Source organism: Leopardus geoffroyi, chromosome B1 (assembly GCF_018350155.1).
Source record: "Leopardus geoffroyi isolate Oge1 chromosome B1, O.geoffroyi_Oge1_pat1.0, whole genome shotgun sequence".
NCBI lineage: Eukaryota > Metazoa > Chordata > Mammalia > Carnivora > Felidae > Leopardus > Leopardus geoffroyi.
In genome coordinates this window covers 149,528,684-149,543,843 of record NC_059327.1, presented here as the reverse complement: position 1 = coordinate 149,543,843, position 15,160 = coordinate 149,528,684, and the positions used below count along the sequence as shown (strand labels likewise).

At 38.5% G+C, this 15,160-nt stretch overlaps 1 non-coding gene and 1 pseudogene across 1 annotated transcript; both read right to left on the bottom strand.

Annotated features, from left to right (window-relative positions):
• Window positions 1-863: 863 nt before the first annotated feature.
• LOC123596606 lies at window positions 864-964 on the bottom strand (annotated as a pseudogene).
• Window positions 965-13,968: 13,004 nt separating this feature from the next.
• LOC123596532 lies at window positions 13,969-14,075 on the bottom strand. The gene has a single exon (XR_006711708.1). It is a non-coding gene; the product is annotated as a U6 spliceosomal RNA (small nuclear RNA).
• Between the last annotated feature and the right edge of the window lie 1,085 nt (window positions 14,076-15,160).

Sequence of the window (15,160 nt, the reverse complement as noted above, 5' to 3'; positions counted from 1 at the left end):
GGAGACAATGAAAACTGCTTAATCCAGACCATGACTTGGACAGTTTAGAAGTCAGTTATTTAAGAATCTGGGGCAATTAGAAGAAGAAAAATAGAATTGACTGATTCCTATAGAAAAGTTGATATCTTGCTATGCTTGCTTTTCTTAGAAGGAAGTACATTTCCTCTACTTCTGTAAATGTCATTAAGGAAAAAAGGGTTAGCAAAGAAGTTCCCCAAACTTCAGAGCTCATACACAGCCAACCTTGAGTTTTCCATTTCTGATATTGAGATCCTTATCCTGAAAACCACATATATGTTGATAGGTTTTTGGTTGAATCATAGAAGATTAAGAAATCCTTTCTCCTACTTTTAAAATCCCTTGATTCTAGGATTATTGTCTTTCCAACCTCTCCCTTCTTTTCTATGTGATGTCAAGGCCAAATGCTTTCCACCTGGAGGCCCTTTGGAACATCCTCATAATTCCAGGGAGAGGTTCCTGTTTATCCACATCTCAGCACAACAAGGAAGTAGACGGAGCCAGTGACGACCCAACCCTATTGCAGTTCAAAAGTAGAAAGATAGGTTAAGAGGGAAGACAGAGTTCTGCAGCAGATGCACTTTGCTAGGAGGCAGGGTGTGGAGCATGCAGAAAGTGCCTATTGTGCACATAAACAAAGCCCAAAAATGTTCGCTTATCAGCTCAGTAGCCTCTGAAGTCAACATCTGCCATGAGTCTATGTTTACGGCCACAGTAATTGCCCCATGTCAAAAGGATTATTTCACTGTCACAATTCATTAAGGGCAAGTCTTGTTAATAGAAAATTTAGGCTTGGACTTTTTTTTTCAGCTTTACTGAGGTAGAAAATTCATCTTGCATAACTGAAAAGTAGGGAATGCTTCACAAATCTGTGTGTCATCCTTAGCAAGGGTCACGCTAATCTCTGCATGGTTCCTATTCTAGTATATAATCTACCAAAACAAGCACTAGGTATGTTTGGATTTTTATTTGGGGTGTTTGTATTTTTTCAATTATTATTTTGACATTCTCTGGATCTGAAAAATCATAAAATCCCAAATTAATAACCGAATATGCTCTTTGAGAAAAATAGAATTTCACATCATTGTAATTATTCCTCTATACTGAACAGAGTTGATTTTTTTCTTAAAACAGTGCATGCTGATTTAATTATTGCATCGTTGTTATTTTTTAAATTTCTGGCAATACTAGTTCTCTGTTCTGGTACTCTTCTTCAAATATTTCTCAACAATTATCATCTATATATTCTTCCAGATAAAACTCTGAATCATTTCATCAAGCTCCTCACCTTACTAAAACACCTCTAATTTATTTCTTTCACCAAAATATTTTGCAGATAGTCTTGAGTTAAATATAAATATGCAAACCAGCACCAGAAACAAGTGGAAGGAAATATAATTGGTTATCTCTCACCTCTAGGCAGAGAAGAACTTTCTAGGCATAAAAAACAAACGAAGAAACACAAGATGAAAAGATTGACAGGATAGATCTCACTGCTCTTGGCCTTCTCTGCTTTTCCTGAATTAGTTTTACTAGCTGGGTCATCTTGGGCAAGATACTTATCCTTTTCTGTTCCTTTGTGTCCTTATCTATGTAGTTGAGAAACAAACTCAACCATGGTGAGTTTATGGAACACCAACTGTAGGGAATATCAGGAAGGCATTTAAAAACATACTGAGAAAGCATAGGGATGAAAAATCACTTATGTAATCTTCAAAAGTAGTGTGGTATAATCATAAGAATAGATTTTGGTGCTGGACAAACCTGGCTTGTAAGTCTGCCTTTGCCACTTTAGAAGATCTGTGCCTTACATATGATGATAGCAGTGTAAAGAGTTGTTTTGAGAGTTAAAAATAGTAGAGGCTAGAGTACCAAAATTATAATCTCATTGTCCAAAATAGTAAACCAATCATTCAAATTCTAATGCAATCCAATGACCACCATTCATGCCCCAATCTCAATCAGTTCCTCCCAGACCAATCATCTGTCTTTGTTTAATTTTTCCTCATAACTAGGTTACTAGCACCACAATCTAGTCCTAAAAACATGTAAACCAGATAAGAAAGCAACTTACAAAAAGGAGAATATATGGCCAAGTGCTAATGCCTTTAATTAAAAACAAACAAACAAACAAAAAAACAACCAAAAAAAACACCTCCTAAAAATCAATACAAAACATTACAAACATTACAAAACAATACAAACATTATCATGTTTGGGTTGTCTGGCTGGCTCAGTCAGTGGAGCATGCAACTCTTGATCTTGGGGCTATTCAAACCACACACCAGGTATAGAGATTACTTAAAAATAGAATCTTTAGGGGTTCCTGGTAGTTCAGTCAGGTAAGTATCTGACTCTTGATCTCAACTTACGTCTTGATCTCAGGGTCATGAGATGCACTGGGAATGAAGCCTACTTAAAAAAGAAAAAACTCTTTAAATCTATATCTATTATCTATCTATCTAGAGAGAGAGAGAGAGAGAGAACAGGGACAACATGAGCAGAGGAGGGACAGAGAGAGAGAGAGAGAGGGAGAAAGGGAATCTCAAGCAGGCTCCATGCCGTCAGCACAGAGCTGGATGCAGGGATCAAACCCACGAAACCATGATGAGATCATGACCTGAGCCAAAACAAAGAATTACGGACACTTAAACATTGAGCCACCCAGGCACCCTGAAAGAAAAAAATCTTAAAAAAAAAAAAAAAAAAAAAAAAGATGAGCCTGTTCAATAGGAAAAAAATAAGTAAATAACTAGCAATTCATATAAGAAGATATACAAAGGATGAAGAGACATGTTAGTTTCATTTGATATTTTAAAATGCAAATTGAAATAGAATATACTATTGTTCACCAATCAGCATTAGGTAGTAAAAAAAATGATAATACTTAGTGTTGCACACAATAAGGGTATATTAGTGACTATTGCTGAGTTTAAAAACTGGTACAACTAAAAAATAAAAAATAAAAAATAAATAAAAACTGGTACAAATTTTGGAAGACAATTTGATGATATATTCAAATATCTATATTAAAAGCTTAAATTGTCTGGGTGCCTCTCTCTCAGTAAATAAATAGACATAAAAAATTAAATAAAATAAATAAAAGCTTAAATTGTCTTTAGCTATACCACTTAAAAGAATTTGACCTAAAAATATCAGAGACAAATATAAATACTTATGTACATAAATATTCATTACAGCAGTATTTTATAATAAAATGCAAAAATAACCTAAATTTCTGCCACTTGGAGAATAGTTAAATGTTATTTCCATCTGTTTGACTATCATACCACCACTAAAAATCATGACCTTGAGGGCCATTTAAAGAATGAAGAAATACTTGTAACTAAGCCTTAAATGGAATATAAAGTTTATAAACTATATTTCTTATACTATTCCAATCCTGAAAACAAACCACTTGACTACATAGACACACACACACATGCACAGAAAAACAACAAAAACACAATAATGTAACAGTGGATATCTTTACATGAAGTTTAGATTTTTTTTCACTTCTCTTTGCTTATTGTCTGAAGTTTCATCAATGAAAATTTATTTACTATTTATAGGTTAGGAACAAATACAAAGTTTCTTTTTCCTTCAAGAAAATGATTATTTCATATAAAGTGATTTCTCTCTCCTATTTTAATTTAGTTTTCCAAATGTTTACAGTTATATATAAATTAAAAAAGGGATAATTATTTTATGTCTAAAAAGATATAAAGTGCCGATGTGTATATAAAGATGAAATTTAGGACGCAAGCACGATAAAAAGACTTCATTATGAATCAACAAATGCAAAAATAGTATATCAACAGTACAGAAGGATGATCTGGTCCTAGATGGGTAAGCTTTTGGTTAGATGCAGGCAAATTTACCACTCCTACTGAAGTGAGCTGAGATACCAACTCCTCTCCCCAACCTGTCCAGGAAGACAGACAGATAAAAAGGGTTTGGAACGGAAAGAGCAAGCCCAATTGATTCACAGTAGCAAGTACTGTTCAATGAACTGTCTGATCACTTGCATAATGCTAATTTGAGTTAGAAATTGAGGTAAAGGGTCTAGGAATAACTTCAGGAAATGTGCAGGCCCTACACAGCCAGAATGTGCAAGCCCTTCACTTCCTAGACCAAACAGTAAAATCAACATTTCTGTGGTTTTTCTTAATTCTAGTGGTCTATGATGTTATATGTTGTTTCATAATAAATGAATTTACATATATGCAAGAAATTCCAATCTTTGAATTTCATTCTGAAAAAAAATTTGACCAAAGTGAAATTAATGGGAAAAAAAAAATTGTCGATGACTAGCTTTCATAGAAAGACATAGCAAAACAGCTACCGCATTGTAATGGCAGCTGTAGTTCTTAAAAGAAAAATTTCTTAATGTTACCCCAAAATACTGCATGATGTTCTTTACGAGGGAAAATCCCAAAGCAGACAAGCAGCATGCAGGTAAGGCAACAACACTTACAAATCCCTTTATTTTAGTTCTCAAGTGCTGAGCCAAAAGCATCACGATAAAATCTTCAAATTTGGCCTCTTGGTCCCAGCATGACAGCATTCAAACATTTTAACCATGTTTACATTAATAACTGTGGTCACCTGCATAATTTCTCTAGGAGCTTGCCTACTAATCTTAACCATTCTCTGAAGCAGTTGTGAAACTGTTGATGTGTGTAGTTATTTTTTTAAAGCCCAAGACGGTAATTATAATATAAGGGTGGGTGGATGCATATAATTTGAGATTTTAACTCAAGATTCTTATCTAGAAATTCCCTGACAAGGAAACTTTGTCAGAGAGAAAAATGCTTTTACATATACAGGAGAGATTCCAATGCCTAGAGAAGAGAGGGTGTAGTCACCTCAAAAAGAAATGGGGTGGTGCTTTGGTTGCAAAGCCCTGGGGCAAATGCTGAAAACGGGTGTTTCTCTTTGGCTTTCCTCCCTTTGTTTTTAGCCTTCTAAATGCTGCACAGACTCATTCACAGTAATGCCTGAAAATTTGAAAGTTCCTGGGAATGGAATTAAAAACTTAACAGCTCATCATTTTCAGAGAGCAAAACATCTCATTTATATAGAGAAGAGGCAGTCATTTTTCAGTGGATTGGCAAATGCTTTTATTTATTTATTTATTTATTTATTTTTTAATGTTTATTTATTTTTGAAGAAGAGAGAGACAGAGCATGAGCAGGGGAGGGGCAGAGAGAGAGGGAGACACAGAATCTGAAACGGACTCCAGGCTCTAAGGTGTCAGCACAGAGCCCAATGAGGGGCTCAAACCCACAAACCGCAAGATCATGACCTGAGCCGAAGTCAGATGCTTAACCGACTGAGCCACCCAGGCACCCCAGAAATGCTTTTATTATTACTTGGAAAAGACTTCTTGGGGCACCTGGGTGGCTCAGTCCATTAAGTATCCAACTTCACTCAACTCTGGTTATGATCTCACAATTAGTGAGTTCGAGCCCTGCGTTGGGCTCTGTGCTGACAGCTTGGAGCCTGGAGCCTGGGGCCTGCTTCAGATTCTTTCCCTCTCTCTCTCTGCCCCTCCCCAGCTCACGCTCTGCCTCTATCAAAATAAATAAACGTTAAAAAAAATTTTTTTTTTTAAAAGAAAAGACTTCTTTGGCATTGTTTGGTCTTTTCTACTCTCTTAGCTAAAATAGTCTATTGAAAGTATGATGTGATTTAGACATCTTTTCACCTGCCATTGGAGCTAATATCATTGACTCATTTCTAAGAAAATACCATGAAACCCTCAGGTGAAGAGTCACCAGTTACTATGAAGTTGAGCAAGTTTTTTTTTTTTTTTAATTTTTTTTTTTTCAACGTTTATTTATTTTTGGGACAGAGAGAGACAGACTAGTCAGATGTAACTATATAAGACCTTAACAAGTATAAAACTCATTTGGAATGGAGTCATCCTTTGAATAATGAGTTCATGCTAAAGGATTCACCCAAACCGGGATCTATCCTGACTTCACCCTCTAAAAACTGATAGTCTATAAAGACCCTCAAATATGATTTAATACCAGTCTCTCCCCTTTGGTATGCAAAACCCAGCTCTTCGAATGTTCTTCTCCACCCTGTAAACTAAATTACTTTTCCTTCTCCTTGCTCACAGAGTACATCATAGATTCTTCTATTACAATCATAGTTAATATGTACAATGATTACTATGTGCTGAGCATTATTCCAGATTATTTAGATATATTAATTAATTTAAACTTCAAAGTAACTTTATGAGGAAGGTTCTAATGTTACTTCCATTGATGACACAAATGTTAAGTAACACTTCAAATGTCATTCACCTAGTAAATTAATTAGCTGGTTTTGAACCCAGGGAATCCTACTTAAAAATCCAAGCTCTTAACCATTGTGCTATTTCACTGAGTAATAACAGTATCTTTACATTCCTAGATCATTGTGATGTTGTGATTTATAATAAGAAGTATATGTTTGGTCTTCTTTCTGTTCCTGGGACAGAACCCCTAAACTTCCTGGAATTTCCTAAGTGAAGAAAGCCACAAAGGTGTCTTCTATTATGTTTATGAAGTGACTGTTGGAAAGCTCCTAGGTCACCTAAGGGTGGGGCTGGTTGTCAGGGGAACCAACCAAGTGATTAGAGGTTTGGACCCTTTAGTCCTCGCTCCTGACCTTCAGGGGAGATAGGCTGAAGATTGAATCCAATCACCAATGGCTAGTGATATAATCAGTTATGCTAAATAATGAAGCCTCTGTCAAAATCCAAAAGAACAGAATTCAGAGAGCTTCCCAGTTGCTGAACCAGTAAAGGTGACTGACTGGCCTCAAACTCCACAGGGACAAAGCTATTTTGTTAAGGTCTTCGCCCTATGTATTTCTTCTGTCTGTTAACTTGTATATTTTAATATACTTTGTAATAAAGTACTAATCTAATGAGTAAATTGGTTTTCTGAATTCTGTGAGCAGCTCTAGCAACTTAATCAAACCCAAGGGGAGGGTCATAGGAACCTCTGATTTACAGCCAGTCAGTCAGGTTAACAACCTGGACTTGCCATTGGCATCTCAAGTGAAAGTCAGTCTTGTGGGACTGAACCTTTAGCCTGTGGAAGCTGTTGCTATATCTGGGTAGATGGTGTCAGAATTAAGTTGCATTGTGGGACACCCAGCTGGTGTCAGAGAATTGCTTGGTGGGTTTTTTTGGAAAAAACCTACCTAATAGAATTGAGTGCTGTGTAATAATCCTCCTTAAGAACTGACTATTTACTCCTTGAATAAGTTGTTAAGTTATTCATCTTTATATCCCCACTGCTGAGTACACAGTGTAGGAGCTTAATAGTTTTCGTTGAAATGAATTACAAATTTGAAGAAGGAATCTTTATTCTTTTAACACTCACAGTATACAAAGTATTTTGAATTCTCTGAACCCTAGAAATGATAATAAGCATAGACAAAGGAATGAATTTATCTCCTTATGAATAGGATAAATAATGAAGGGAAGGGTAGCAAATGCTACAAAATATAACATATAAATGGATTTTATTTCTAAAGATGAGAACTATTAACAGTTAAAAAGTCAGCAAATCTGAGTCCTATTAAAAAATGTAATTCTTGGGGCGCCTGGGTGGCGCAGTCGGTTAAGCGTCTGACTTCAGCCAGGTCACGATCTCGTGGTCCGTGAGTTCGAGCCCCGCGTCAGGCTCTGGGCTGATGGCTCAGAGCCTGGAGCCTGCTTCCGATTCTGTGTCTCCCTCTCTCTCTGCCCCTCCCCCATTCATGCTCTGTCTCTCTCTGTCCCAAAAATAAATAAATATTAAAAAAAAAAAAATTTAAAAAAAAAATAAAAAAAAAATGTAATTCTTTCTCCTTAATAATTCACCTCTTTTCAAACCAGATTTCCATCATCTTACTCACCGACTAAACTTTTTCCATGGGAATTCTTAAACATTCATGTCTTAGATGAACAATTGTGAGCTTTTTTTATTTTCTATTAAATATAATTTATTGTTAAATTGGTTTCCATACAATACCCAGTACTCATCCCAACAAGTGCCCTCCTCGGTGCCCATCACCCACTTTCCCCTCTCCCCTACCCCTCATCAACCCTCAGTTTGTTCTCAGTATTTAAGAATCTCTTATGGTTTAAATTGTGAACTTTTTATCCTCCTTGCCACAGAGGCTATCCGCTGAGTAGGACAACAACACGTAATTCCCATTCATTGGGCTCTCCAAAACTTTCCCCTTCTCCATAAAATCTTTTCAGTTACATACATGACTCCCTAACTCCTCCTCTCAGCCCATTCCCAGGCTTGGGAATCACTATCTGATATCAGTTCTTATTTTCCCCTTGTTGGTTTCTGTTTTTTATTGTTTCAAAGAGGTAACAATTCATTTCCATTTATCACTTTCTTCGCTAGTGATCCTATTTATGCTTAGAATATGCTCTGCTTTATTCCAAGGAACTCAAGAATTCCCTCTTCCATGTTTCTTTCTTTTCCAACATGCCAACAGACAAAATTCAGACTGTATAATAGTTATTTATTTAGTATATATACAGATTTATTTAATGAGCTTCCATAATTTCTTCTGTATCATATCTTTGAATGTGACCGTCCCTTGATCACCATCATAAAATGTTAGTGATTGGACAAATTCACAGTCCATACTTGGTATGGCAGCTCTCTTGAGCAGCTCTCTTACAAGTGTTGACTCGGGAAGTTCCACTCTCTCAGATTCTTTGCTTACAGTGATGGGACAATGGAGAGAATGTATGAAAGATGGTGAAGGATCTTTAAAAAGCCAGGTCTGGGAAGTGACACAAATGGCTTCTGTCCATGTTCTATTTATCACCTCATATTGCTGCAATCTAGCTGATCTAACTTCAGGAGACACTATGAACTGTAGCATTTCCATGTGCCCAAAAGAAGGAAATAAGGTTAATGAGCATCCAGCCAGTCCTCCTTTCTGGCCACTCATTATCCTTTTATTCATCTTCCCATGCATGAAACACATTCACCTCCATCACTAACCCAAAACTTTTAATCACTAACTGCATCAACTTGAAATCCAGGCTCTCAGGTTGCCATGTAGTCCTTCCCATCTGATCAAGATGTGATGTCCCAGGCTCTGGAGACCTATTGAGCTAAAAAGACTAGGAAGTGACCCTCACCTAAACACATACCTAATTAAAGTGGTGGAGTAGGGATAAGATAACCACAATCAATACTTCCATTTAGGAGACTAAGAAACACAGCAGTTGCTGGTTTGAACCAATTTTGAAATCCCACTGGGCAGACACTGCCCTGAGGAGAGGGAAAATCTTGATTAGGCTCAATTATGTTTTCTGGGGAGAACTCCACTATCCAATGTTCTCAACCTCTGGAAGCCTCCTCCTTATCCATTACTTTCCTTGACTACATTGGGCTTGGGTATTGAGCAGCAAACCCTGTTTAGGGAATGTACAGATTTAAAAGCCTGCCTACTGCTGCAAATTTGGGGATCTGCAAGTTGTTTTAAATCCTAATATCAGAAATGTTTTTTATTGTACTTTTTTAGTTTCATTGGCAAATCATTTCTTCAAAAATTTAATACTTTTGGGGGCTCCTGGATAGCTCAGTTGGTTAATTAAGCATCTGACTTCAGCTCAGGTCATGATCTCATCGTTGGTGAGTTCAAGCCCCACATCAGGCTCTGTGCTGACAGCACATTCTGTGTCCCCCTCTCTCTCTGCCCCTCCCTGGCTTGAGCTCTGTCTACCTGTCTCAAAAATAAATAAATCTTGAAAAAAAATTTAATACTTTTCAATCTCTTTCCAATCAATTCCATGTGCCGGTAGCCACACCAATAGTTTTTTCTAGACATGATTTTTCAGTCTGACTTGTGTTGTTGCTTCACCCTATGATTTCCTTTTTACTTAATGGCAGCCACCTTGAATCTATCTTGAGCAAATTAAGGACATACTCATAATCTGATCTTTTCCATGAGTCCCTTTATCTAACCATCAAGTTGTACTTAACTTTTTTCATTCACAACTTTTAGTAAGGCTAGCTCTGATTGTTTAGGGTTTAGACATTAGGACTTTCAAGCTTTTAAGGCCCTGAATTTCTATTCTCTCTTTCTCTTTCTTTCTTATCATTTCTATTATTCAGTTAGCCAATTTTCTCCTGGGATAATCTCTTTTTTTAACTATACTTTGCCAAATGAGCCAATAGTCTCCCAAAACACTGCCAACATTTGGTTTTCCAAATTCTTCCTGTAGAGTTTACAAGCCCAATTGGCACATGGTCTGTCTTGTAAGGAAAAGCAGGTAACAAATGTACTGAAAATTTTGCCACCATATAACGTAGCTACCCAGTAACTATTTCTTCACTATCCAGAGCCAATAGCTGAATCAGTGTCACATATTTTAGGGTTCTGTTATGGCAGTACCTCACTTCTGTTATCAATTACTGTGTTAAAAGGAGTTAACTAGGGATGCCTTGGTGGCTCAGTTGGCTAAGCGTCTGACTTCAGCTCAGGTCATGATCTCACAGTTCACAAGTTCGAGCCCCACATCAGGCTCTGTGCTGACAGTTCAAAGCCTGGAGCCTGCTTCAGATTCTGTGTCTCCCTCGCTCTCTGCCCCTCCCCCACGCGCGCACGCACTTTCTCTCTCTCTCTCCTTCCCCTGCTCAAGCTCTCTCTCTCTCCTCTCTCTCTCTCTCTCTCTCTCTCTCTCGGTCACTCAAAAATAAATAAATCATTAAGAAAAAAAATTTTTAAAAAGAGTTAACTTGCCTCTTTGACAATAAACCTTCAAATAAGAGGAGCATAACACAACAAAAATTGGTCTCCAGTTCATAATGTCCCCCAGGTAGCTCTTTCAGGTAACTCTACTCCAAATAATGACTCCGTTTTGGATTCCTTTCTTGGTTAGGGTCTTCAATCATACTTTAAACCACTTGAACAGAAAGAGAATGTGAGGTAATAGAAAATACATATATTGGACTCCACCCCCAATTCCTGGCAAAGAGCTCCTAAAACCCTTGTAATTTCCTAAGTGATAAGAACACTAGGTGCATCTCTTGTTCTAATATTTATCTTTGACCCTATCCCTGACACAAGACTCCTAAAACTCTCATAAAGTGATAAGAACACTGGGAGCGTTTTTTGTTCCAGTGAGGCAACCCTGGGTGGGCTCGTAGATGGCTTCTGGATGGTGGTCATGACCAAGCCATGATTAGAAGCTTAGAATTTTCACTGCACACCCCCCCCACACACACCCTCTGCCTTCTTTAGAGAGAGGAGAGGGGCTGGAAATGGAGTTAATAATTGATCATGCTTATGTGAGAAAGCCTCCATAAAATCTTTATAGTGTGGGGTTCAGAAAGTTTCCAGGCTGGCAAAAACCACATGGGGTTAGTGATACACCCCAACTCCATGGGGATAGAAGCTCCTGTGCTCAGACATTCTCACACCTCACTCTGTGCATCTCTTCATCTGACTATTTATACACTTTATCACATCCTTTAATAAACTAGTAAACATAAGGAAGGGTTTCTCTGAGTTTTGTGAATGGTACTAGCAAATTAATCAAACCCAAGGAGCGAGGTATTGGGACCTCTGATCTATGGCTGGTTGGTCAGAAGCACAGGTGATAACCCTGGGCTTGCAACCTGTATCTGAGGGGGGGGGGGAGCAGTCTTGGACTGAGGACTTTGCCTGTGAGATCTGATGCTATCTCCACATAGATAGAGTCAGAACTGACAAATTGTAAGACACTTATCTGGTGTCACAGAGAATTTGCCTGATATTGGGAAAACCGCCACATATTTAATGACCAGAAGTGTCAGAAGTAAATTGTTCTGAATAATGAAGGAGACTCATAAAAGAGAAGCATATAATAGGGAAGAAATGGGTTTTTCACTACGTAGGGGGAAAAAAAACCTAAGGTTTTCCCTTTAGAGAGTACATACAAGATTGAGGAGACAGTTTCGTGGCCAACACTGGAAGGGGCAAACATCACCTTCACTCATTGTCCATAAATCGGTCACTTGGCCCCAATTAATGACAAGAGAGGCTGTGAAATGTAAGCTTCCTGTGTGCTTAGTAAAATGAAAAAGTATTGCTTAGCATGTAGCCACACTATGATAAAAAGAAAAAGCCCTGGACTTAGAGCAGTTATATTTGAATCCTGGCTCTTAGTTCTTTCTAAATGTTTGATCTTAGCCAAGTTAATTAATGTCTCTTAATCTTTGTTTCCCAATATGTAAACACTATTCAAGAAACATATATCTTTAGGGGTGCCTAGGTGGTTCAGTCAAATGTCTGACTTCAGCTTAGGTCATGATCTTGAAGCTTGTGGGTTTGAGCCCTGCATTGGGCTCTGTGCTGACAGCTTGGAGCCTGGAGCCTGCTTTGGATTTTCCCTCTCTCTCTCTCTCTCCCTGTCTCTCTCTCTCTGCCCCTCCCCCATTCACACTCTGTCTCTCTCAGTCTCTCAAAAATAAATAAACGTTAAAAAAATTAAAAAAAGAAAACCTATCTTTATAAGGTCATAAGGATATGTAATTTGATTCTATATTTTATTGGTCAGGGTTATGTGGGAGGCCGGGCCCTGGCACCAGGCTGAGACCAGGTCGAGCAACGTTCCCTGTTGACTCAAGCCAACCCGGTGGTTCCCCCTCCCATTCCCCCACTTTCAAGGGCATACGAAAGCCTTGTCAAGGCTGAGAGAGTTAATTCCTGAAGCCCGTGGTCTGCAGGTGTTGGCAGTAATGCTACCTCCCTTTTTCTACCCCGAGTCAGGTAGAAACAAACATGGGAATTGTGTTTTGCTAGCAATCTTATCAACAAGGTCTTGTGACCCGTCTAGAAAATGCATAAGAAACACAGAACTAAATGTTTTGGTGGGCAGCGATTATGTGAAACCTGTTTATTCTTAGAATGACCTAACCCATAAGAGTCTGGTTATAAAAGATTGTGTATAGCAACAATAAAGCCGTCACTTGGGTCATCAGCCCAGGGGACCCTCCTGTTCCCAAACTTTCTCTTCTCTTCTCTTTTCTTGCATTCCCCTACCCTCAGGACCCTGACCTCGGTGTTTGTCACGCCGGCCGCGACAGGGTTATTAATACAAGTAACAGAAACTGACTCTAATTTAGGCAAAAAATAATTTATTGAAAGGATTTTATATAGCTAAGAGAATTGCCAGGAAAACTAGAGCACCACAATCTGAAAGGGGGAAAGTACAAAGGATACTAGGCAACAGACCACAGGTAAGACCAGGGACCTATGGTCCATGAGGATCCTATTCCCACTAGTGGTGAGCCACCACCCACACGGCCACCCACCTCTTGGCACTGGATGCCATATGCCACACTGGCTCTACTTCTACCAATGCCATAGAACAGGATGCTGCTGCCAATGTCACAGTAGATTCTTCACCACTCCTGCCCTTTTGTGTCACTAGTTCCTGATGCAAAGTTGAGAGGATATAGCTAATTAGCTGAGCCCACAACATGCTCCTGTGCCATAGCACCAAAAGGAAGGTGGGATATAGAGCACGTGACTTTAGGGCTTCTGTCAAAGATGCATGTGGTGAATAATTCCCTAAGTATAAAAAGGGGATTTGCACTTGGGGCAAAGAGAACAACAAAAGATAAATATTTACTTAAGACACTTATTGAGCTATATCTGACAATTTCTGTGTTCAAGGGATAAAAGCCAATGAAATAGTTCCTGCCTCTAAAAAGCTGTATATGGAAGTATTTTATGAATTTGAAAGCTCTCAGAAATTGAAGATCCTGATGTTATTGTAATAATTTTAATATCAAGATTATACTAATAGATTCCGAAGATATTTTTAAAGATTTATGTTGACGTATCCATCTAATTTCAACATTACTTTATTCAAACATATAAGAGCCTCCAAAATTTGACTTCATATGTACAATACTATTTTTAACTAACAGATTTTTTTTCTTAAATATGGAACCCTTCACGAATTTGAATGTCATCCTTGCACAGGGGCCATGCTAATCTTCTCTGTATCATTTCAATTATAGTATATGTGCTGCTGAAGCGAACACTAATAGATTTTGATGAAGGTTAGCCAATAGGAACTCCAAAGTTACAAAAATACACTATGTGAATGAGTTCTATGACTTATTTCTCTTTAGCCAGTGAAACTGCAATTCCTAATGTTATGCCCAGAATTCGTGATCCCCAAAGACCACCAGGGAGCTGAGTCTGAAGCAAAAGCAAAGAGCCTTTATTCGAGCTAGCTCGAGCTCAATCCCCTACCTGCACCTACGCAGCGGTGAGATGCCGGAGAGAGCCAGCGAGTTTCAAAAGCACAAAGGTTTTATAGGGGTCTAGGGGCAATTGGTGAGGTAATGGCTGTGGCCTCAGCCGATTGGCTGGGGAAGGGTCGTGGCCTCAGCCAATTGGCTGGGGAAGGGTCGTGGCCTCAGCTGATTGGCTGGGGAAGGGTCGGAGTCCCATTACGCAGGTTGCTGGGCATGTTTTGATCGGGAAGTTTGAACGGGTGAGCACGAGGTTACTCAAGGGGAGGAGGTGTGGTCTGAGGTGTCTGTGATTTTCCCGGAAAGGGACCATGTCGGGGACATAGTCACTCAAGGTGGAGGACACAGAACAAGATGGAGTCAGCTGGCATAGGTCCGCTCTTTCACTAATGTAGCAAAAGAATTGCCTATATTTATATGGATTCATATAAGTCATATGACTTACATGAGTCATATAAGTTATTGGTCGAACAACTGAAGGGAGAAAAGGTGAACGAAATAGAAAATAATGTTGCTTGTTTTCTATTGTAAATAGAAACTTTGGAATTTCAGATGTTTCATTAAAGAACATAGTACTTTTCCTACATTATGATATAAAAGAACTGTGGATCTCTGAAGAGTATTTCTTCCTACAGAGAGCAAAGGAAATGTTCCTCTCCCAGAGAAAAATTAGTAATTAACATTCAGTGAGTAGAAGAAGGAGCTTCTGAAAGTACTACCGGTTATTCTCAGTTACCTTGCCTATTATGGCAACGAACTAGGGAGTTTGTGACTTAGCCTGCCCCAGAAAGATGGATCAAAATGGGAGATAGAACCAAGTCTCACAAATCCTACTTCTTTGGGAAACAAATCATAAGGAACAGCTAACA